The sequence below is a fragment of the Bufo gargarizans genome, chromosome 2, assembly GCF_014858855.1.
Source record: "Bufo gargarizans isolate SCDJY-AF-19 chromosome 2, ASM1485885v1, whole genome shotgun sequence".
In the NCBI taxonomy this organism is placed as follows: Eukaryota; Metazoa; Chordata; class Amphibia; order Anura; family Bufonidae; genus Bufo; species Bufo gargarizans.
This window is the reverse complement of record NC_058081.1, coordinates 491,654,756-491,680,281: the sequence shown is the minus strand read 5'-3', so window position 1 is coordinate 491,680,281 and position 25,526 is coordinate 491,654,756.

Below are 25,526 nucleotides of genomic sequence, written 5' to 3'. Positions count from 1 at the left end.
CCCTTAATGGAAGTCAATGGCCCATGTCCCTGAAAATCCTTTTAATGACATAGTCCATGACTTTGGTCCACCCACTACAAAGTCATTAGCACATTGACCTCTCTTCTGAAATTAGGCTGTCAACTGAGTCCCAGATATTTCATTTACCTGTGATGTCACCAACCACCATGTTCCCTCCTATGATGTCATCATGTTGCTGAAAAGTTATTATATCAACTAGCTAGCTTTACATTTGGTTACAGTTCCTTGTGGCTGACATTTATGAAAGGCTTTGTGGCTGGCATTTTTTGCTGGAACTGTGGATGTTTCTACTATTAACATCTATCTATCTATCTATCTATCTATCTATCTATCTATCTATCTATCTATATCTATCAGCCAGCCTTCTTTCATTCCCAATGGAGCCCCTTGTCACTTTCCAATTGTTGGGGAGTATATATTCTAACAGCGTCTGTGTACACTGTGCGGTGGTTATAAATATGTAAATGACAGTGGTCTCCTACTTTCACCTATATAGAAGTAACTTGAGTATTTCCACATTCCATGTAGAAGCTGTTCATGGAGCGCATCACTGCATTGACTGGCAGAATGCTGGCTCAGTAAATAATTACTAGTTTTAGTAGGCCAGCTTGTGTGGGTGGGTGGATGATATGCACTGCTGAACTTATCTGGAAGTATAATTGTGCTTGGCAGGCAATGGGATTTTCAAGGTTTCTCTTTAAAATGGCAACACTCAGTTCTCATCACTTGAGAGACAGCATTTAAAGTAAAATATTGATACAGTTGTAATTGGAAAGCAGATCAAGATAAGGAACTGAAGTTGCAGCGTAAAATGAGCCTTAAGTAACAAGACACAATGTATCTGCATTCATTTACAAATAAGTGAGAGTGATTATAGGAAGGACATATGAGGCAATAGCATTAGGATCTCCATCAGCTTAGGGTATGCTTTCTCATATGGGGCAGAGAGACCTTTTGGGTGGCCCATCATGTACCAGGGTCTGGGTTTACCCACATCTTTTATACCCCTATTGTTATTAAGGACACATAATAAGTAGAGATGAGATGAGCGAATTTCAAAAAAATCTGATTCGGTCGGTTCGCCGAATTTTCTGAAAAGACTCGATTAAATCAGAGTTTATTCTTGGTGAATCGCGTTAAAAAACGGCTATTTCCTGGCTGCGGAGAGCCTGTATAGTGGTGCCTTGCAGTAATACGCATAAGGAGTCTGCTGTGGTAGTGAAACAATACTCTGAGTCAGTATGACAAGCAGATGACAGGCGTCGCTCTTAGAATTCCTGCACACTTTACTTATTTGGGGAGTTAATGACCAAATAACTCAAGTGTGAACTCAGCCTTACAGGTCAATGTTAGTGCCAGGTATAAAGAACTGTGCAGAGGCCCAAGATCCTAGTATAGTGTGAAAGAGCGCACTCCTTTTACACCATCGTCAGCTGATTCCACATAAATATCTACAGAACCTGTTCTATTAAACGCTTATACAAGTAGAGCCCCCATGACAGAGTGGAGAGGGTGTCAGCAGTAAGTTTGTGTTGATGTCACTGATTATTTTGCCCTTCCTTTGATTCGTCAGAACAATAACCCCCAAAAAACGGATCCTGTCTGTTGAGCATCCGCCTTCACTCGGTCAGCATTAGTGTTGAGCGCGAATATTCGAATTACGAATTTTTTTCTCGAATATCGCAATTTCGAGATTTCGCGAATATTTAGAATATCGTTCTATATATTCGCGAATTCGAATATTCGTATTTTTTTTTTTATTATAATATTTTTTTTCTTTCCCACTTCTCTAAAGTTGTTCTTACCTGTCCTTTGGATTCCTGGCTTCCTGGCTGCTCCAGTCAGTGGCGTTTTCAACTTACTGCTATATTCCATATTAGCTAAATTACAATCTAATCTATATGTGTATTTTACGAAATTTCGCAAGTTGCGATGCGAGTAATATAATACGAAATAATCGCATGAAGATTTTAACTTAGCACTGCTATATTCCATATTCTAGCCTAATATGGAATATAGCTGTGCTAAGTTAGCACTGCTCTATTCCACACTAGGCTAGAATATGGAATATAGCAGTGCTAAGTTGAAATCTTCATGCGATTATTTCGTGTTATATTACTCGCATCGCAACTTGCGAAATTTGCAAATGTTCTTAATATTGCTCTAACTTCGTCTTTTAGAATATTACGAATATTCTAAAAGACGAAGTTAGAGCAATATTACGAAATTTCGTAAAATACACATATAGATTGTAATTTAGCTTATATAGTGCTATAATCCCTTTTTTTTTCCTCTAATTTTTTTTGCCTCTTCTGAACTTAAGTTTTGTAAAATATGTACACTGTTAAAAAATATTACTATAGCAGTATATTAGCTTAAATACAATCTATGTGTATTTTACGAAATTTCGTAATATTGCTCTAACTTCGTCTTTTAGAAATTTCGTAATATTGCTCTAACTTCGTCTTTTAGAATATTCGTAATATTCTAAAAGACGAAGTTAGAGCAATATTAAGAACATTTGCAAATTTCGCAAGTTGCGATGCGAGTAATATAACACGAAATAATCGCATGAAGATTTCAACTTAGCACTGCTATATTCCATATTCTAGCCTAGTGTGGAATAGAGCAGTGCTAACTTAGCACAGCTATATTCCATATTAGGCTAGAATATGGAATATAGCAGTGCTAAGTTGAAATCTTCATGCGATTATTTCGTATTATATTACTCGCATCGCAATTTCGGCTTTTGCAAATGTTCTTAATATTGCTCTAACTTCGTCTTTTAGAATATTACGAATATTCTAAAAGACGAAGTTAGAGCAATATTACGAAATTTCGTAAAATACACATAGATTGTATTTAAGCTAATATACTGCTATAGTATTATTTTTTAATAGTGTACATATTTTACAAAACTTAAGTTCAGAAGAGGCAAAAAAAAAATTAGAGGCAAAAAAAGGGATTATAGCAGTATATTAGCTAAATTACAATCTATATGTGTATTTTACGAAATTTCGTAATATTGCTCTAACTTCGTCTTTTAGAATATTCGTAATATTCTAAGAGACGAAGTTAGAGCAAATCACGAAATTTCGTAAAATACACATATTAGCCTAGCCATAGTCAATTAGCATAGGAACGTTGCCTTATACTATCAAGATAAATAATCGCAATACGCGAAAAAAAAATTCGTATATTATTCGCGATAATTGGAATAATTACGAATATTCGATTTCGACGAATATAACACGAATATTCATTCGAATATTCGCGAAATATCGCGAAATCGAATATGGCACCTCCCGCTCATCACTAGTCAGCATTTGGTCAGTAATCCATCAGTATTGCTAAAAAAAAACAAAAAAAAAACAAAAAAAAAACAAAAAAAAAACAGGAGTTGATCCAAAACAGAGATTACATGTGAATGGAATATTTGCATGTCTTCTGTGTTTTGTCCCCAGTCCTGCTTTTGGCTACCAAATCATAAGCCGATTCTGATGCAAAATAGGGGCCATGTCATTCAGGCCTTACAGCTGCTAAATAGACAGGATCAGTTGTGCGTCTCATTTTTCCTTCGTTCTGACAGATCAGAAGAAAGGTAAAATAAATGATGATGTCAACCAGGCCAAAAAGGCAAAATAGTGGCCCAGTCATGGAGTGGGGAGAGTGGAAGAACAGCTTGAGAAGCCCACAAAGTGGTCCAATGACAGAGTGGTGAGGTAGCAGCAGCATGAAGAGACCAGAGAGTGGTGAGATAGCAGCAGCATGAGGAAACCACAGAGTGGCCCAGTGACATAGTGTTGAGGTGGCAGCAGCATGAGGAGACCACAGAGTGGTGATATGGCAGCAGCATGAGGGGACACAAAGTGGCCCAGTGTTGAGGTAGGGGGCAATACCAGTACCAGCTGAAGATAGTGGGTTGCAGTAGGAGCACCTGGCAGCAGGTGTGGCATCAGGCGGTGGCAGCATCAGAATAGTAGCTGAAGCAGGTAGCCAGAAGAAAGAGGTCTCTTTTGTCAAAGTGTAGGTGTGGAACCATGGATCATCTAGTCTGATGCATCAGGCACTGGTATTTGAAAATCCTGGCTGATCCACACCTGATTCATCTTCACAAAGGTCAGTTTCTCCACATTTTAGGTGGACAGGCAAGTTCTCCTTGGGGTAACTATAGCCCCCGCCCACTCTGATACCACATTGCTGGCCGGGCAGGAAAGCTTTTCCAGGGCAAACTCGGCCAGTTGGGGTCACATATTGAGTTTGGCTGCCCAGTTGTCAGGGCATCTTTGATGTGGGGTGGCAGGGTGCACTCCAAGTATGCCACAACCTGCTGGTTCAGGTTCTGCTCTATGTCTAGCTGCTGGTGAGTAGTTTCTTCAATAGGCGGGTGAAGAAAACTGCGACTCTAGGCTTAAAGTGTAACTGTCATATATTTTTTTATTTGTTAGTTTATTACAGCTAGGCATGTACAGTGCCTTGCAAAAGTATTCACCCCCTTGACTTTTTTCGTGTTTTGGTGCCTCACAACCTGGAATTAACATGGATTTTGTGAGAATTTCCATCATTTAAAGGGGTTCTGCACTTTGTTTAAACTGATGATCTATCCTCTGGATAGATCATCAGCATCTGATCGGCGGAGGTCCGACACCCGGGACCCCCGCGGATCAGCTGTTTGAGAAGGCAGCGGCGCTCCAGCAGCGCCAGCGACCTTCTCGCTGTTTAAGGCAGGCCCAGTGACGTCATGACTAGTATCACTGGCCTGGGTGCGGCTAAGCTCCATTCGCTTGAATGGAGCTTAGCCCCGCCCAGGCCAGTTGATACAAGTCGTGACATCACTGGGCCAGCGGTAAACGGTAAGAAGGCCGCGGCGCTGCTGGAGCGGCGCTGCCTTCTCAAACAGCTGATCGGCGGGGGTCCCGGGTTTCGGACACTAGCTGATTAGATGCTGATGATCTATCCAGAGGATAATTTACAGAACATGCCCACAACTTTGAAGATTTTTTTTTTTTATTGTGAATCAAACAACAAATAGGACAAAATAACAGAAAAAGTCAATGTGCATAACTATTCACCCCTCTAAAGTCAATACTTTGTAGAGCCATCTTTTGCGGCAATCACAGCTCCAAGTTGCTTTGGATAAGTCTCTATGAGCTTGCCACATCTTACCACTGGGATTTTTGCCCATTCCTCCTTGCAAAACTGCTCCAGCTCCTTCAAGTTGTATGGCTTGCGCTTGTGAATAGCAATTTTTAAGTCTGACCACAGATTTTCTATTGGATTGAGATTTGGGCTTTGACTAGGCCATTCCAACACATTTACATGTTTTCCCTAAACCATTCAAGTGTTGCTTTAGCAGTGTGTTTGGGGTAATTTTCCTGCTGGAAGGTGCCTCAAATCACACACAGAGTGGTATAGATTTTTCTCAAGAATATCCCTGTAAGCACCATCCATCTTTCCCTCAACTCAGACCAGTTTCCCAGTCCTGGCTGCTGAAAAACATCCCCACAGCATGATGCTGCCACCACCATGTTTCACTGTGGGGATGGTCTTATTTGGGTGATGTGATGTGTTAGGTTTGCGCCAGACATAGTGTTTTTGTTGATGATCTTCCTCCATACATTTTGGGAGTCTCCCACATGCCTTTTCGCAAAAACACAATGTGCCTTTTTGTTTTTAGCTTAAAGTAATGGCTTTCTTCTGGCCACTCTGCCATAAAGCCCAACTCTTTGGAGCGCACGGCTTATTGTTGTCCTATCTACAGATACTCCAGTCTCTTCTGTGGAACTCTGGAGCTCCTCTAGGGTTACCTTAGGTCTCTGTGCTGCCTCTCGGATTAATGCCCTTCTTGCCCGGTCCGTGAGTTTTGGTGGGCGGCCGTCTCTTGGCAGGTTTGCTGTTGTGCCATGTTCTTTCCATTTGGTTATGATATATTTGATGGTGCTCCTGGGGATCATCAAAGATTTGGATATTTTTTTATAACCTAACCCTGACTTGTACTTCTCAACAACATTGTCCCTTACCTATTTGGAGAGTTCCTTTGTCTTCATGGCAGTGTTTGGTTAGTGATGCCTCTTGCTTAGGTGTTGTAACCTCTGGGGCCTTTCAAAAAAGGTGTGTATATGTAATGACAGATCATGTGACACTTAGATTGCACACAGGTGAACATAATTTCACAAAGTATGTGACTTCTGAAGGTAATTAGTTGCACCAGAGCTTTTTATGGGCTTCCTAACAAAGGGGGTGAATACATACGCACATGCCACTTTTCAGTTTTTTATTTCTAAACAATAGTTATACATATATATATATATATATATATATATATATATATATTATTATTATTATTATTATTATTATTATTTTTTTTTTTTTTCTCATTTCACTTCACCAACTTAGACTATTGTGTACTGATCCATTGCATAAAATTCAGATTAACAAAACATTGAACTTAAGGCTGTAATGTAACAAAACACGAAAAAAGTCAAGGGGGTGAATACTTTTGCAAGGCACTGTATACATGAGTTAGTCTGTCAATGATTGTCAAAAGATCTGTAATTACCTTATAATAAGGCCTCATGCACACGGCTGTGCCGTTTTTTGCGGTCCGCAAACCGCTGATCCACAAAAAACTTAATATGCCCGTGTTGCCTTCCGCAATTTGCGCCGGCAATATAAATGCCTATTCTTGTCTGCAAAGCGTGGACAAGAATAGGACATGTTATATTTTTTTAGCGGGGCCACAGGACGGAGCCACGGATGCGGACAGCACACATTGAAGTGAATGGGTCCGCATCCGAGCCACCAAAACGGTGGCTCGGATGTGGACCCAAACAATCGTCGTGTGCATGAGGCCTTACAGCTATCATTAATGTCCTCTTTCCCTTTTCATTGCTCCCTTAAAAGACTATTACTAGGGCTTGTCTGTCTCCCAACTAAATGTAAACAGAAGACAGAGGGGCATGCCTGCATTAGACTTTAGAGTGAGGAGGCGTGTCTCTCAGTAATCCAATCTGATTGGCTGGCAGGGAGCTGCTGGGTACAGCAAGTGTGACGTGAGGGAAAGCAGTTTTGGACTCAGAGAATTGGCAGAGGAGCCATCTTGAGAAGGTACTCATTTTGCAAATGTTTAAACAGCCATAACTAAGGGAAAAACTCAAGGAAAACAGTGGTATGTGAAGAAACGAAAGATTGCATTTTGCATAATATTGCTGCAGTAGTAACATATGCTAAAATAGATTTTTTGATGAAAACGTGACAGTTACCCTTTAAGTTGCTGCTGTTGGAGCTGGTATTGCTCCTGCCCTTCCCCCCAGCAGCCATGGCAGTGGAACATTAGTGCAAAGAGCCCTGGTCAGATCTGCATGAGGATGGGCGATGGCACGTATGGGCAGCGGCCAACTGACTACATAGGATGTCTCGATAGTAGTTCAGTTTGTCCTCCCTCTCAGCGGGTGTAAAAAAGGCCCCCATTTTCGATCGGTAGCGAGGGTCTAACATGGTGGAGAGCCAGTAGTCATCCCTCTGCCGAATGGTGATAATTCTGCTGTCACTACGCAAGCAAGCATGCATTGGGCCATTTGCGCAAGTGACTCGGAGGGACTCCCTGCCTCCATCTCCACTGTATACTGCCACGGTGTGTCTGGGTCATCTGCCTCGTCTTCCTCATCGCCCTATAGCTCCTCTGGCTGGTCCTGCTCCTCCTCTCCTGTCACCTATGTAGAAAAAACGCCTATTTCACTACACATTGCTTGTGGTCCAATGTCCTCTTCCTCTTCTAGTTCAGCCCCCACAGGGCTCATGATATGTAATCGCCATGTCTCCTGTCCCATGGCTGCCCAGACTTAGTAGCATCTGTTCTAGGACATTAATCAGTGGAATGACGTTGTTAATCCCATAGTCCTGGAGACTGACAAATAAAGTGGACTCTTCAAAGGGCCCGAGCAAATGGCAGGTTTAACACATGAGCCACCACTGGCTAGCATCAAAATTACACAGGATTGTCCGCCTGTATCATCAAGAAATTGTTTATGGCTTTTCTTTGTTCATATAATTGGTCCAACATATGGAGGGTGGAATTTCAAAGGGTGGAAACATCACATATCAGCCTATGTTTGGGGACGCTGTTCTGCCACTGCAGCTCAAGGAGGGTGTGCTTTGCGGTGTACGAGTGGCTGAAGTGCATGCAAAGTTTCCTGGACATTTTCAGGATGTCTTGCAGATGGGGTGAAGACTTCAGGAACGGTTTTACAACCAGATTGAACACATGTGCCATGCAGGGTGCATGGCTCAGCCCTCCTTGATGCAGCTCCGACACCATGTTCTTCCCTTTGTTGGTCACCATGTTTCCAATTTTGAGTTGTCGCGGAGAAAGCCAGGATTCGATTTCTTGATGAAGGATGTGGAGCAGTTCCTCCCCTGTATGACTCGCCCAGGGAAACTAGGTGCAGAACAGCGTGACACCGCCGTGCCCTGCAGAAGTGGTATGCTGGTGGAGCACTGTGAATTGTTCCTGCAGTGGAGGCTGAGGACACGGTGGAGGATGAGGAGGCAGAAGCGGACATTGTCGCAGGACTAACGGCATGAGAACGTGGAGGTGGAAGCTATTCACCTGGCCAAGTTGCTGGTGTGGCTGGGCAGGAACCACATTTACCCAGTGGGCCATAAAGGACATATATTGTCCTTGACCATAGTTACCGCTCCACACATCGGCGCTTCCGTGCACTTTGGCAGACACCGACAGGCTCAAAGACTGGCCCACCTTTTGTTCTACATATGTGTGCAGGGCTGGTACTGCCTTTTTGGTAAACAAATGACGGCTTGGGACTCTCCACCTCAGCTCGCCACAAGCCATCAGTTCTCTGAAAGATGCAGAGTCCACCAAGGAAAGGGAGGGACTGCAGCACCAGCAACTTGGACAGGAGCACATTCACTTCTGCGCAGTTGGATGAGTGCACGCATACTGTTGTCTCTTGGCAATCGCTTCGGTGATCGATTTGCTGACGGAATAATTGACTAGGAATAGGAGGAGCAGGAGCATCAGGACCAGCAGATGATGGGAAAGACAGACAGCTCCCTTCGGCTGAGGGGGTGGAGCCTTGACTGCATGAAATTGGCTGCGTGCCATTTGGTGATGCAGCACCAAGCAAGGCTGTAGTACAAGTGCACCCAGACAGCAAGCCACAGGTTTATATTAAGCTTGCCGCCACACCCAGGAAACACCTTAATCCCCATTAGCCAGAAGATTAACCCCCTGCTCACCAAACAGCAGGGAGGCACACCTTAAAGGGGAAGTGCACATGCAAACCACAAACTACACATTGCCCCTGGCAACCAATCTGCACGGCAACCGCATCACGGTCAAACACCAATATGACTGTGACAGGAACATTATAAATACTGTGGGCAGTGATGGACGGCATTACTACTACTGAGGGCTCTATAAAAGTGGCTTATAGATTATAATAAGTGCCCTATAGGGATGCCTTATTACCACTGGGGGTACTATTTGGGGGGTGGCTTCCAGCTAGCAGTGAGCCCGGTGATGTCACTGGCACTAATGGACATGCTTTAGCGCTGCCCTAGCCTGTAAAATGGCTAGGGCAGCACTAAAGCCACCCAACGGTGCTGGTCTGTGTCGATCCCAGCCCGGACACGCTGCACCAGCAGCATTCGCCGCTGTAACCGCAATGATCCGGTTCTTACTCCACCGAGGCCAGGACCTCTGGTGGCACGTATCGTCTGTCCATTATTATTCCGGGGACTCTCCTACATATCCCCCCCCTTTGTTCACCCCTGAGGGCTTGAACACACTGTTCAAGCCTGAGGGGGTGAACACATGCACAGCAGTGTACCCGGGACAGGGCATCTGCGTTCCCCTGTAAGCGGCCGGCCCTGTGCTCAACAGTGAACTTAAAGTTCTGGAGGGACAAGAACCACCTGGTAACCCGAGCGCTCCCCTCCTTAGCCCGACTCATCCACTGGAGAGGGGAGTGGTCGGTCACCAGACGGAACCTTCTCCCCAGAAGGTAATATCTGAGAGACTCGAGTGCCCACTTGATGGCGAGGCACTCTCTCTCCACAATGCTATATCGGGTTTCTGCTGGGGTAAGCTTGCGGCTTAGAAAAACCACGGGGTGCTCTTCCCCGTTGAGCTCTTGGGAAAGCACAGCCCCTAGTCCTACTCCCGAGGCATCTGTTTGAACTACAAACTCTCGCTTGAAGTCGGGCGTCACCAGAACTGGGGACTCACATAGGGCCGACTTCAAACGGGAGAACGCCTCCTCCTCCTTCTCCCCCCAGCGAACCATCACCGACTTTCTACCCTTCAAGAGGCCGGTTAACGGGGCTGCCAAGGTGGCAAAATGGGGAATGAACCTCATGTAGTACCCAATCAGGCCCAAAAATGACCGTACTTGCTTGGACGTACGAGGCCTGGGCCAATTCCGGATTGCTTCAACTTTATTTACTTGGGGCCTAATGACTCCGCGTCCAATCACATAGCCCAAATAGTGAGCTTCCTCTAGTCCCACCGAGCATTTTTTTGGGTTGGCAGTTAACCCCGCCTTCCTTAGAGAATCTATCACTGCCTGAAGTTTTGACAAATGACCCTCCCAGTCTGGGCTAAACACGACTATATCATCCAGATACGCGGAGGTATACTGGTGATGGGGCTTGAGGACGACATCCATCAGACGCTGGAACGTAGCCGGAGCGCCATGCAACCCAAAAGGCAACACCCTATACTGAAAAAGCCCCTCCGGGGTGACAAAGGCCGTCTTCTCCTTTGCCGCCTCCGTCAGAGGTACCTGCCAGTAGCCCTTCGTGAGATCTAGGATCGAAAAATACCGGGCTTTTCCCAGCCGCTCTATCAACTCGTCTACCCGAGGCATGGGATAGGCGTCAAATTTTGATACCTCATTCAATTTCCTAAAATCATTACAGAACCGTAATGAACCATCCGGTTTGGGAATAAGGACAATCGGGCTAGCCCACTCGCTCTTTGACTCTTCTATGACCCCTAGACGTAGCATCGATCTTACCTCCTGCGAAATGGCCTGTCGCCGAGCCTCCGGTACTCGGTATGGTCTTAGGCGGACTTTCACCCGGGGCTCGGTGACAATGTCATGCTCGATCAAGGTGGTACGTCCAGGAAGGTCAGAGAATACGTCCCTATTCCGACTAACAAATTCTTTCACCTCTTGTGCTTGTTTGGTCGACAGTCCGTCCCCTATCGTCACCCCAGCGGCGTTCTCCGGAACACCTGGTGACCCCGGGTCACTCCCTGACGTCCCGACAGAGGGCGGGCTGTCTGCAAACAAATTCTCTCTGTCTCTCCAAGGTTTTAGTAGATTCACATGATATACCTGTTCGGGCTTCCGCCTCCCTGGCTGGTATATCCTGTAATCAACTGGGCCCACCTTCTCCTTAACTTCATAGGGTCCTTGCCACCGGGCCAAGAATTTACTCTCAACTGTGGGCACGAGTACAAGAACTCGGTCCCCCGGGTGAAATGTCCTTACCCGGCGGTTCGGTTATATACCCGACTCTGGGCCAGTTGTGCCGCTTCCATGTGCTCACGGACGATCGGCAATACGACCCCTATTCGGTCCTGCATTTTTCCTATGTGCTCTATCACACTTTTATGAGGCGTAGGCTGTTGCTCCCATGCTTCCTTAGCGATATACAGTAGCCCACGGGGATGTCGCCAATATAACAACTCAAAGGGCGAGAACCCCGTGGATGCCTGGGGCACCTCCCGTACCGCAAACAAAACATAGGGCAACAGTAAGTCCCAATCCCTCCCGTCCTTAGCCACGACTCTTTTTAGCATGGACTTCAGGGTCTTATTAAACCGTTCTACTAACCCATCGGTTTGGGGATGGTAGACGGACGTGTGCAGGTGTTTAATATTTAATAGCTTACACAATTCCTTTGTTATTTTGGACATAAAGGGTGTCCCCTGGTCCGTCAGAATCTCCTTTGGTATCCCCACCCGGGCAAACATACTCATGAGCTCTTTAGCTATTACCTTGGCCGACGTATGGCGCAATGGGACCGCCTCCGGATAGCGAGTGGCATAGTCTAACACTACCAGGATGTGTTGGTGACCTCGGGCTGACTTAATAATGGGGCCTACCAGATCCATGGCGATCCTTTCGAAGGGCACCTCTATAATGGGCATAGGTACCAGTGGACTGCGATAGTGAGGTTGGGGGCTAGTCAGCTGACACACTGGACAGGACTGACAGAACCTCCGGACTTCCTCATATATCCCAGGCCAATAGAACCGTTGTAGAATTCGCTCCAGCGTTTTCTTAACCCCCAGATGACCACCCAACACATGCGCATGCGCTAAATCCAAGACCATTCGCCGGTAAGGCTGGGGCACCACCAGTTGTTCCACCACCTCCTGCCTCACCTTGTCTACCCTATATAACAGGTCCTGGTTATAGGCCAGGTGAGGAAATACGGTATCGGCGCCGGGACGCTGGGCAACACCATTAACCACCGACACACCTTCTCTAGCCCGCAATAACGTCGAATCCTGGAGCTGTGCGGTCCCGAAGGTTTCTCGGGGTACCTCCAGATCCAGGATGGACGAACTTTCTACTGTCTCACCCGCCAATACTTCTAGGGGAAACCGGTCAGGGTTACACTCTACCTCCTCTACGGTGACCCCTACAGCTGGGGTCCCTGCCTCGGGGTCCTCGGGCTCGGGACCTGGACATTTTCCTTCCCCATAGGTAGGCAACCCGTTCCTCCACAAAGTCCAGAACAGGGGAAAGTCCCTCCCCAATATTGCGGCATAAGGGAGCCGTCTCCCCACCCCGACGACATGTGGTACCTCCTTTCCACACACTGCCAGGGTAACCTTAGTGGTGGGATACTCCCTGCGATCCCCATGTATACAGACAATGGTAAGGGTTCGCCTTTCTGGGAGTTTTTCCGTTACCAGCGACTCATGGACCAGAGTTACCAGGCTCCCAGAGTCCAGCAGGGCCTGCATGGAGTGTCCATTAACAACGACATCACACACCGGAGGGTTGTCCGCCGCCAGCAGGGGGTCAGCTATATACACCGTTTGGGCATAAAAAGAGGACCGGCGAGCGAACCCGCAGTCCATGGGTTCGGATGCCCTAGGGCAGTTGGATGCCACATGTCCCCAGTCCTGACAATGCCAACATCTGATCCTCGCAGCCTCCCTCCTCCCCAGGGTATTCCTCCCACGGACTGGAGATCCACTCCCCTCCTTATGTGGTGGGATCCCTTTTTCAGGATCCCGGGTCGGCAGCGGGGGCTGACGTGACTTCGGTAGTACCGCTGAGTCCCGCCCCAAATCCGGAGTGGCCATATACCTCTCCACCAGGCTAACCAGTTGTTCCAGGTTTCCTGGATCGCCTTGTCCCACCCAGCGCTGTATGGCTCTCGGGAGGGTACGCACGAACCTGTCGACCACGACCCTTTCAACCATCTGAGAAGGGCTCAATATCTCAGGCTGAAGCCATTTTTTTACTAGGTGAAGTAAGTCATAGGCTTGTGACCGGGCGGGTCGGGACTCGGCAAACACCCACTGATACACCCTGTGCGCTCGCACATAGGTGTTTACCCCCAACCTGGCCAACACCTCAGCTTTTAGCCTCTCATAGTCCTTGGCCTCATCGCAGCTGAGGTCAAAATAGGCCTTTTGTGCGTCCCCCACCAGAAAAGGCGCCACCACCTCGGCCCACTGCTCCAACGGCAGCCTCTCTTGCTCCGCGGTTCTTTCGAATACCATCAGGAATGCCTCTATATCATCTCCCGGACCCATTTTCCTCAGGGCGGATCGGACTTTGTCCCTGGCGGTAGACACAGTCGGGGTTGTCGCAGTTAAAACTCCTTGCAGGGATGTTCGCACCGACTCTTGCATGGCTACCAGCTGCTGCATTAGGAGAGTGTTTGTTTGCTGCTGTGCACACATAGCCTCCTCATGTCTTTTTTGCTGTAGCTCATTACTTTCCCTTTGAGCCTGCAATGCCTGTTGCTGCTGTACATTACTCTGAATCAGGTGCTTAATGGCCTCCTCCATCTTGTCAGGAACCATAAAACTTGCAGGCCTGATATATGACATGCAGTCCAACACAACTTTTGCCTCAGGCCTGCCTCACTGCAGGAATGCCCGCATTCTCCACCAATTGTGGGGATGTGCTCGTGGTAGGCTACGGTAGCGGCGGCAGTATTGAGGCAATCATAGACAGTCTTTGTGATACACTGTGACTTTATTCACACCAACGGCATAACAGGCAATGTGCAGACCACACAGGTGCATATCCACATAGTGCATAGAACAAAAGTCCTTCCATAGAAAATAAACAGCAGGTTTGAGTCACCTTGTTTTGGACAGACCACAGCAGTTCTGCAGGCTTCTAGGCTATCTGCCTTTGTCTCCCTCAGGCCAGAGCCCCTTCGGCTCGTAGCACCACAGGTCCCAGGGCTATCCTTCAATGTGTGCTGCGCCCAGACTCTCCTTCACCAGCACTCACTCTGTCTGTGGAAATCTCCAGCACAGCAAGACACACCCCACCCCCATCATCCGCAGGCTGGGTTCTTAAAGGCCCAGCTCCACCAAAAACCTGGGCTGGCCGTGGGGAACAGGCACCCCCCCACTCTTTACCTGTTCCCAGTAAGAACCGGCCCGGACACGCTGCGCCAGCAGCATTCGCCGCTGTAACCGCAATGATCCGGTTCTTACTCCACCGAGGCCAGGACCTCTGGTGGCACGTATCGTCCGTCCATTATTATTCCGGGGACTCTCCTACAATATATATATATATATATATATATACATATCGTAAACATATTCACAAGATGTTTTTTTATTTGCACGTATATGTTTATAATTGTATGTGTGGTTGGGGGGGGGGGGGGGGGCAAGTACATCCTTTGCACAGGGGCCCTCTGCTGTCTGTGTCTGCCCCTGGGCTGTAGTACAATGTAACTTCACCACAGAACGGCAATTAGGACACATTATTTTTCCTTTTTCTACACCCCCAAAAAGAAATATAACAATCAAAATTCACCACAGAACGGCTAATGGGACGTACGTATATTTTCTGTTAATACACCATGTAAATGGATGTTGTACAATGTAACCACCACAGAACGGCAATTATGATAAATATTTTTTTAATACACCCCCCTAAAAATGTAAAACAATATCAAATCAATGCAGAATGGCTAATAGGACGTACGTATCTTTCCTATTAATATATCCCGTAAATGGCTGTATCACACTGAAATTGCACTCCACTCACAAGCAAGGTTTGCTAGAATTACTGATCTATCATATAGTGCAAACAACCTAAAAATAGCAGTATAACTGCAATTTGGATGCCCAATTAGTGCAGCAAAGTGTAATAGAATTGCTCCTATTACCCATTGTTGAGGGAAGTGTCATATTTAAATATATATGTATATATGCCTTGACATATATACATATATATTAGCCCTTGTCCATAGGCTCGTCCAGGTGGGACCTATAGATATGCACGGAGATGTATATAGGCCCCTTTTTGGCCTACATCTCCGTGTATATGTATAGATATATGTATTGATGGGCTTAATGTTTGTGCCCTGTGTGTAGGTGTATATTCATGGATGTGCCCCAAACATCAATGAATATACATATGATCCCCCCCCTCACTAGGTATATTTAGATAGACATATATATATATATATATAGATATAGATATATATATATGTGTATGGATGTGCCCCAAGCATATAGTATCAGACAATATGTGACCCCCCCCTTCCTCCTGCATCCCTGCAGGGGATGAGGAAGGTCACCAGATGGCTGGACAATCATGTCCAGCCTCTGGTGACATCAAAAGGCATGGGATCAATAGAGATCTGATGCCTTTTGGTATTTAACTATCCCCAGCTGCTGGGGATAGTTAACATAACAGAGAGAGGGAAACAAACATCCCTCCCTCTGTTATCTGCATACCTCCGGCGCGATAATTATCGCACTGCAAGGTATGCAGAGGACTACAGGCGGAGGATCAAAGGAATCCTCCGCCTAGAAGCGCGCTCTGGGAGGCGCGGGCCGGCGCGGTGATGTCATATCACCGCGCCGGCCCACGTGTTCGGGCCGGCGGCGCGCATGCGCGCCGCGGGACGGGCGGCCTCGGGAGCGAGCGCTGCTGGACTTAAATAGTCCGGCAGCGCTACGCTGCTTTAGTCAGGTCGACCACCCCAGCTGGAGAATCATCCCTGGACAAACGAGCCCCCCCTGGACAACGAGCAAGAAACCATAAGTATCAACCCCCCCCCTATACCACCAACGATATCCTCCTATACCCTATCTACCCCCCTATACCACCAACGATATATATTGCCCTCCTATACCCTATCTACCCCCCTATACCACCAACGATCCTATACACCCTCCTAACCCTATAGAATTCTCCTACCCTATATCATATCTCCCTTATTTTCCCCCATTAGTCCCTTGGTTCCCCTATTCCCCCCATACCTTTACTGCCCCCCATACAATACCCTAATCCCCTGTGCCCCTGGTTACCCTTACCTTCCCCTGTCCCAAGTCATACACATCCCCTGCGTTCACATCCCCTGCTCTCCGTTGTCTCTTACCCGTCCTGCTTCCCCAGCAGTATCTGAAAGTTACCCCTTGTACCCCGTAGGGACAGTGATTAGTAAGGCGGGTTGGTTATTGATATTTGTGTGTATGAATACTATGTGGGGTGGAATTTGGGATTGTGCTGTATAGTTAGAACCGTGTTAGTATATTGTATTAGTGTGTGTATTTATATTGTAGTGCGCGGTTATAACGATATATATCTATCCCCTTGTTATAGATATATATAGTTATAAACATAATAATACCTTTATTGTTGTAAAGTATCGCCGCAATAGAGGTAGTATATTATTGGCATTGTGTTACTAGTGTATAATTAATAAATACGTTGTCATTTACACCTATTGTGTAACGTGTGATTACTAGAGGTAGTCAGTAAGGCGCATGCAGTAAGTGTAGTTGGTGATTAGACTAAGGTAATCAGTAGTAAATTGTTGTTCATTAAGGCATAAATAGGCGGAGTCATCACAAGACGATTACGCCTACTTAGGAATATTAATTATTGAGATGTGCATAAATATCAATAATTAATATCCCCCTTAACATTGGCGAGCCAGGCCCACTGCTGTGAGTTTGTATCTGTGGTTGGTTTTGGAACGGAAAAATCGCTTACGCTGTAAACTAATCAGGTGGGAAGGACGCGGTCAGTGGATTCTGAGCGTCCATAGCCTGAAGGTTCGGACAGGTAGAGCTGGTTTTTCTCGATCAGAACCGGACACAGAGCAAACTCTACAGCAGAGAATCTAAAATCTTTCCTGATCTTTGTGTACTAATATTTTCTGATTCCCTTACACGCCAACTGGAGAGAAGTCATCACATACACCACTGAAGAGAGAACCATCATCATTGAAACAGAAGTCGTCTGGCTGGTCGGGAGAAGGCGTTCCGAATATTGAAGGACCTCCTCCACGCAGAAACACAGTATCAACGACACCAATGAAGATGGCCTCTCGTCAAAAAGTGAGTATGAACTTCACCACACTGCAACACCTCAGCAAACATAGCACATACAACCCCATCATCCCCACCACTTACAAATCCACTGAGCTGCTATGGTCCACTTTATTGGACCAGGCATACGCTCACGATAAACTGTGCATTAATCGTAGTGTGTTCAAAAAAACTAAAAAACGACTCCAAATGTTAGCCAAATTGGTTCATACCTTTGAGGATATCATTTGGAAGCCAGAACATCTAGAAACACTTAACAGCACAACAAAGGCAGAGGAAGTTTCCAACATGGCAAACTTTCACTGCAATTGTTGTGTTGAGAACATTAAACAGTTGCACACATTACAAACACAACTACAAGAGAAGTCCCAGTGTACGGTCGAGAGGGGCAGGGAGATTTGCGTGTTAGAGTCTAGACTCTCGGACAAGGAGAGTTTCTACTCTGACATGGACAAGGAACTGCTCAGACTGTACACTGAGATAAATCAGTTCAGGAACAATACGGTATCTATGGATAGCATGATTGTTCAACTTCGAGAGGACATGGCTGCAAAAACGCAAACCATTGCGGATTTGCAGCAGGTCATCTCGAATCTGTCACGGCCAGGATGCCTTCTGCAATACGTGGATGACCTGCTCTTACAAACAGAAACCATAGAAGAACACTTGGTTCTGTTAAAAGAGCTACTGGGACTCCTGGCCAAGTCAGGACTCAAGCTGAGTCCCCACAAGGCAAATTTGGCCAGAACGGAGGTGACTTTTCTTGGAGTCCAAATTTCTTTTGGAGCCAAAGGGATTGTGGCAGCCAGAGTGGAAGCCATAGTAAAGTTACCTAGGCCGGGCACTCTACAGGATTTAAGAAAATTCCTGGGAGTTGCTAATTTCATGAGGGAATTCATAGAGGATTTTGCTGCCAAAGCAAAACCCCTCTATGAACTCCTCAGAGGAGAAGACCCTTCAATCAAAGGTTGGGCTGATGCACAGGAAGAGGCCTTTTCTACTTTGAAAAGGGACCTCTCCTCTGCCCCTGTATTGGCTAACCCCCATCCTGAAGGGGAAATAGCCATACAGGCGCATGCAGGGACGGAGTCTATCTCAGCGGTCCTGCTACAGCAGATAGGGTATGACACTAGACCGCTGGGATACTTCTCCAGGTTACTTTCGCCTGTTGAACGAGGGTTCGATGAGTGTGCCAAACAACTGGCAGCCATCCACTATGCCGTCAAAACCACTGAGCATATTGTAGGCTTCAGGCCCCTCACTTTGCAGACTCCACACTCTCCATTGGCCCTCCTGCTCCGTGATACACTCCCTGGAGTCTCCCAACAGAGATTTGGGAGGTGGATTATGGATCTCAGTGGCCGGAGTCTACAGGTGAACCACAAAGCCAAGTATGTTCTATCCCAGTTACTGAACCTAACTGGCACCGAACATGACTGTGGCCAACCAGCGCACATCAACGCGCCACAAATTTTCAGGACCGATAAACATCCAGAAGACAGAGTCATCTTTGTTGATGGCTCTCGATTTTTCATGGATGGGACCTATGTCACAGGTTTTGCTGTGCTGGATGAGACCACAGGTACCCAGAATCTTGTCAAGTTACCAGGTCACATGTCGGCGCAGCGGGCGGAACTGGAGGCAGTCAAGAAAGCCTTATTTCTTCAACCCCCAGGGAAACGAACTATATATAGCGACAGTTCATATGTAGTTCGTTCTCTCACCCTGCACCTGGACACATGGAAAAGACGAGGATTTGTGGATAGCCAAAACAAACCTCTGGCTCATTTATCGGTCCTGAAAGAACTTTGGGAATGGGGCATGGCACACCCGGCGGAAGCAGCCATCATAAAAATCCCTGCGCATCAGAAAGGGGATGAGCCTTTGACGCTAGGTAACAACAAGGCGGATGAATTGGCCAAACTAGCGGCAGTATCTGGGATCCTTCAGGAAACAGACACTGAGCCGCTACCGGCCTACCAGATTGCAGTTCGTACCAACCTGAGTAAAGGCCCGGTGTCATTTGAGGAGGAACAAGCAAAAGACCCTCTTCTAATGACACACCTCACATCTCCACAGCATCCCTGGTCAAGACAGCAAGGGATCCTGTGTTATGATGCCGGTACACAACAGCTTCCTCTTCCCGTGGTTCCACAGCATCTGCAAGCAGAACTGACCAGATTGAACCACCAACTGTTTGGACACCTAGGCCGGGATAAACTCTTGTCTCTCCTGAGAGACAAATTATACTGGCCGGGAATGTCCAACACAGTAGAGGAAGTAACACAACAGTGCCTGGTATGTGCTCAGGTTAACCCAAGGGCGTCAGCCCTGAAGCCGGTGTTGCAGCGAGTTCCTCCTGCAGATGGTCCATGGTCCGCACTACAAATAGATTTTATAGGACCTTTACCAACAGGAAGTCGTAACTATCGTTACGCACTGGTGGTAGTGGATGTTTTCTCTAAATGGGTAGAAGCCATCCCCACGGTCAACGATTCGGCTACAACCACTGCCCGTGTTCTCTGGGAACAGGTTCTGTCACGATGGGGTATCCCCAGATTGATAGAGTCAGACAGAGGGACCCATTTCACGGGTAAGGTAATGAAAGCGCTTTGTGGTCTTTTAGACATAAAGCAAAGGTTTCATGTGCCTTACCACCCTCAGTCAGCGGGCATCGTGGAGCGGATGAACCGGACCATAAAAACACGACTTTCTAAAGCACTACTGGAGAAAGGTTCCTCATGGGTAACCTCTCTACCAGCCGTGCTAATGGGAATCCGAGCTACCGAGGCTACCAGTACCGGTATCACCCCATTCGAACTAATGACCGGACGCAAAATGCCCCTATGCCTGCCCAATGAACCCCTGGTGTCAGAACCGGTGAAGAACGCCATCGCCAGAGACCTATTTCTCCAACAGGTACAACTAAACCTGAAGGAGTTATTGCCTCATGCAGCAATACGGCTACACAGACCGTATCTACAGGGGGAAACACCAATGCCCTCTGTAGGAGAGCTGGTGATGGTGAAAATCTTCCGTCGGGCCGGCCCCAGGGATGCAAACTGGGAAGGACCCTATCAGGTCCTTGAAGTAATGGGTGACACCATGCTAAAGGTGCAAAGGCCGATGACAACCAAGAAAAAGTCACGTAGGCGACAGGGAGTTTTATGGATCCATATCGACCAGGCCAAGGCCACCCGAGCCTCCCCAATACAATAACATAACCCTCACACAGTTGGGTAAACGGGGGGGGGGGGGGTTTGGTGGGTCGAGGGTGGATCCATGAAACTAATTACATACACATTGAATTAACAGATCACGGGAGGGAGACTCACCAAGGTTACGACTAGCCTGAAAAGATATAGAAATCCTCTGAACATGGCATATCCCCAACTTGTGGCACTTGTGGTAAGCATGATGATGGCAGGCTCAACCTCTTCGGGGGAGGGCCTGGGAGTTAATAATGATATGGCTGACATATCTATGAATAAACCCGGCCTTTTAATGGTGGAATGTTTGGAGGGCAAAATCCTGAAACCATACGAGAACTTTTCCTTTACACCAGGACAGTGGTATCTGTATGGTTTCCAGAGGGAGAGTTTTGCCCAAGGTGTAATTCAACATCATACCCCTGTGGAGAATGTGTCTGCCATACAACATGATTTACATGCCCTCTGCCTCAAAGAATTCAGACATTTTCGGGACTCTGACCCTACTCCTATGAGATCCTTAAGATGGGTGTCTAGGGACCCTCACCTGCATCCTTACAAACAAGTGGAAGCCAACACTACCACAGTATTGTGTACCAAGGAGGGGGTTCTGAGTCCCGAGGATGTCACGGGTGCAGAATATAGTGGCTGGTATATCCTTAAAGCTACCTTCATAAGGAGGGATAGCCAAGATGGGCTGAGGGTAAGGACATATTTTGACAGACCCATTCCGATAAAGGGCACCCTAAAAGCTTATTGTATGTTAAGAGATTCCCAGATGATTATCACTAGGGAATCCAGTTATGTTCAGGGACACGTGTCCACAGATTACATACGAACCAGTATAATGATGCTAAAGTTAAACTGCAGTAACTCTGGCCAGGTCCTATGGAATGACCAGAGTGGTCCGGTAAAACTGGAAGGCTTTTACCGAGCCACCGTTTTAAAAGTACGGACAGATGCCAAGGATCTCAGGTATGCTCAGTTAAAGGGATCTCCATCCATACGGTCTTTTATGATCACCATCATGAGAGACAAGTGCGTTCAGGAGGTGACTGGATATTATTTCATCACCTATGCCCACTGGGAACAAGATACCCAGATGGTAACCTTGGACACTAATCCCTGGAGATGGGATTTGGTGTGCAATGGAGTGGATACCCCTACAGTGGATGTATGGATGGACGGTACCCCTATGAATGAGGAATACCGGGGGAGGTATGTGTCTTCCGATTGGAAAGACCCCAGTGGCAGGGATATTAACTTTGACATCAATATAGATGGTTCGTTTAGATGGCCTTTTTGCGAGGCAGTAGATGAAGGGTGCTGGACCTTTACACAATGGGTCTATCTTTCTAAATCCAAACCCGTAGGAAAACTAGTGCTACAGGTTAGAGAAAATGACCAATGGTATCCGTTCAAAGGTAGAGGGCAAGTTTGTGTAACCGTGGTGAGGATCCCCTATGAAGCAACAGGTCTCCAACCTGTAAAAATGCATTTAGACTCTTGCAACGCCCCTATCCATCAATTGGCAGATCCTATAGCTCCTCAACTGTCATCCCCATGGAAGATCATCACGGGGACAAAATTCGTCCTATTTACTTGGAGAATTTCCGTAGATGACTTCCGAGTCGACCAATGGGATCACAGATGTGGGGAGTTTGTGAGGAACCAAATTGACATGATAAGAGGTTGGCTAGAAGCGGGGCAAGAGGTAAGAAAGGATGATCTCATACACAAGAATCAAAGGGGAAGAAGAGATCTGATAGCCATGGGACTAGGCGGAGGTGCATTGGGAGTGGGCGCCCTGAACACTATGGACATGGAAGTCCTGAGAGGTAAACTGGGGGATGTTGCGCGACACGCTGGAGAAGGATTCGAGACCCAGCTTGATGTAAACCATGTCTTAGAGGGTTTGCAGCATTCGCACATAGATGCCACTACCTCTCTATCTTCTGCTTTACGAGAGAAATTTAGAAGGTTAGTTGTGGGTCTCTTGGAGAAACAGGATAGAGCTCAGCTCGCTCTGGCGTGTACGCAAGTCCAAAGTGAACTCTCAGGCAACCTTAAACATATTTTATCATCATTGTACGGCAGCCACTTCCCATTTAACCTCCGCCAACGGGTAAGTCCTCTTATATCTCCTTTTGCAGCCAATCACACCAACTGGTGGGTAGTCCAGTGGCACGGCTGTAGGAATCTCACTTGCACTGCTTCATCATTGGCTCCTGTATCTGGTCATCTTAGACAGGGTTACAGTGCAGTTAACCTAGGGATTGTCATAAATAACCAGACGGTGCTTCATCCACAGCTCCCCTCGGGCGTTCTAACCTATGAGGGAGGCCATCCTTATCTGTTAGACACAGAGGGATGCTGGAAGAAAGAGGATGCCATCCTCTGTCAAGGTGGTCATGATCGGGTGTTAAGACACCAGTGCTGGAGCACCGAGGGGTTCTGTGAGATGAAGGCCAGCCCAATGCCCTCCTCCCCTAAATACTTGGGGCAAGGGTATTGGTGCTGGTACCAGAGGCAAAATATGTCCTACACCATTTATGGAACTAATTGCACCGAGAGAGGAGAACTCCTCCCTGGAGCGTATTGCACCCTTAGTCCTGTCCTAGGTTTAGATGTCGCAGAACTACAAGGAAGGACACCAATCACCCCGGAGAAGAGACTCGACATCCGCTCTGACGTTCCGGTGAGACTCCAGAGGATTCCTCTTGGTTTTGGGATAGAGCTCAAACACCTCCTACTAGACTTCAGCCAAGAAGACGAAATACTTCAGAGCCTTCGAGAAACTGAGAAACGGGCCACCATCCAACTGACCCACGACAAGAACAAAATAACGGCAATCACTACCGCCTTGGACAAGGACTCCAAAGTTTCCTGGTGGGAAAGTCTGTTCGGCTACAGTCCCAAGGCAACATCCTTCTTTAATCTATTGATACACCCAGTGATAGTTCTTCTGGTTCTGGTAATCATCATGTACACGGGACTGTGTCTAATCTACAGGAGGGTCAAGAGACTTGCGGACCAACTAAACCAGAACCAGACAGAGCTTCATGAAGTCAATCGTAGGAGGCTCAGGACTTAGCTCCAACAAAGTCCTGAAGCCAGAGACTGTATGGACATACTGTTTCCTATGAGGATCGGGATGAAAATCCAAAGGACATTCTGTAACCTCATAGCATTATATATATATATATATATATATGTATGTGTATATATGTGTTGTAATATAGTAGAGTTTCGTATAGGGGTTCGGGATGTATCCTAGGCCACCCTGTAACCGTTATACTGTGTATAGATTCATGTTGATGATAAGCATGTGAGTTCCTTGTGTACCCGTGGAGGCTCTGGGTGCAATTGTGCGACAACCATACTACATTATGGTTGAACGCACACTTGCATCCTATAGTCATTTCCCAATGACACGGAAGTCTGTTAACTACCGGCATCTTTGGAGGTGTAGAGAGATAGGCCAGGTTGCTGGAGCCTCTATGGGTACACACTAATTGAATTAGGCTGTATTGGGAGGGATGGGACCTGTTTGTGTGAGTGGGGAAGAGTAGATTCCCTAGGGTCAGGCCCCTCATTACCAAAGCATTTGCCACTTTAACATCGACAATGGTGACTTTTTGTAAGGGTTGGACTGAATGGTGGTAGTGCGGGGTTCCTTCCTGCAGTTAGAATTTAGGTACTATGACATCACCTCTCACCAGAAATTCTGTCCTGCCTTATAAATATCTACGTATCTGTCCATGGGAGAACCTCTCGAACAACTAAGTCTTCAATCAAGATAATTCGTAATTGTGTTAAAAGGCCAACCTACGGCCGTCAGTACGTACACCTCATGTGACGGTCGGCACACTGAACCTGTGGGCCGCTGCTCCTGGATTCTCTTGAGACCGCTCCAGCAGCAATGTTTTCCATATGCCTCACTCTGTCATCAGTCTTTACTTTGGAGGGTACTCCTTAATCTATTACCCCCCACTTCCTTGCTACACTGGGATATCTATTACAGTGGCAATTATTTGACTGACAGGAGCCATAATACTAAGCCCCGTGTCCCCTGATGATTTATGGGGTCTTAGTTCACTACAACAGTGGATTCATTTAGATATGTTATACTAAGGAGATCTATTTAGATATGTTATACTAAGGAAACGCGTCAGGACACGTTGACATATCATTAGACACGTGCAGTCATATGTGCGTTTTAGTCTCTACTATCCTAAATTACTTATGAGATATATACTACTTATTTATACTTATATCTCCACTTGCCTTGAGTTAAAGAATCTTGCCCCCAGTCACCCTCTGTTAGGGTCACCTAGGGCTTTCGCATCAGGGCAAGGTTCCGGACGGGGTCACCCCTTGCGGGGCACGGACCCCGTGTTAGGTCACTAGGGCCAGGTCAGGGCAAGCAGGGAGGTACTAGGGTGAGTTTCTTTTCTGATGCCACTCTAATACTGGACCAGTTGGATACCCCTGACGTCCTTCTCCGTCTTCCTTGAATATCGGATGAAGTACCTACCTGCCACATGTGACCTCCTCCTGCCTTAACCCACAAATACGTGGTCGCTAAGCAAGGCCCACATATAAATTGGTAAGACTTTTCCATTTATTACGTTTGTTCCCTTGACTACTCCAAGGGAATCAGACAATAGGGATCACTCGGTCCCTCCACCACAGGTCTTTGTGATATC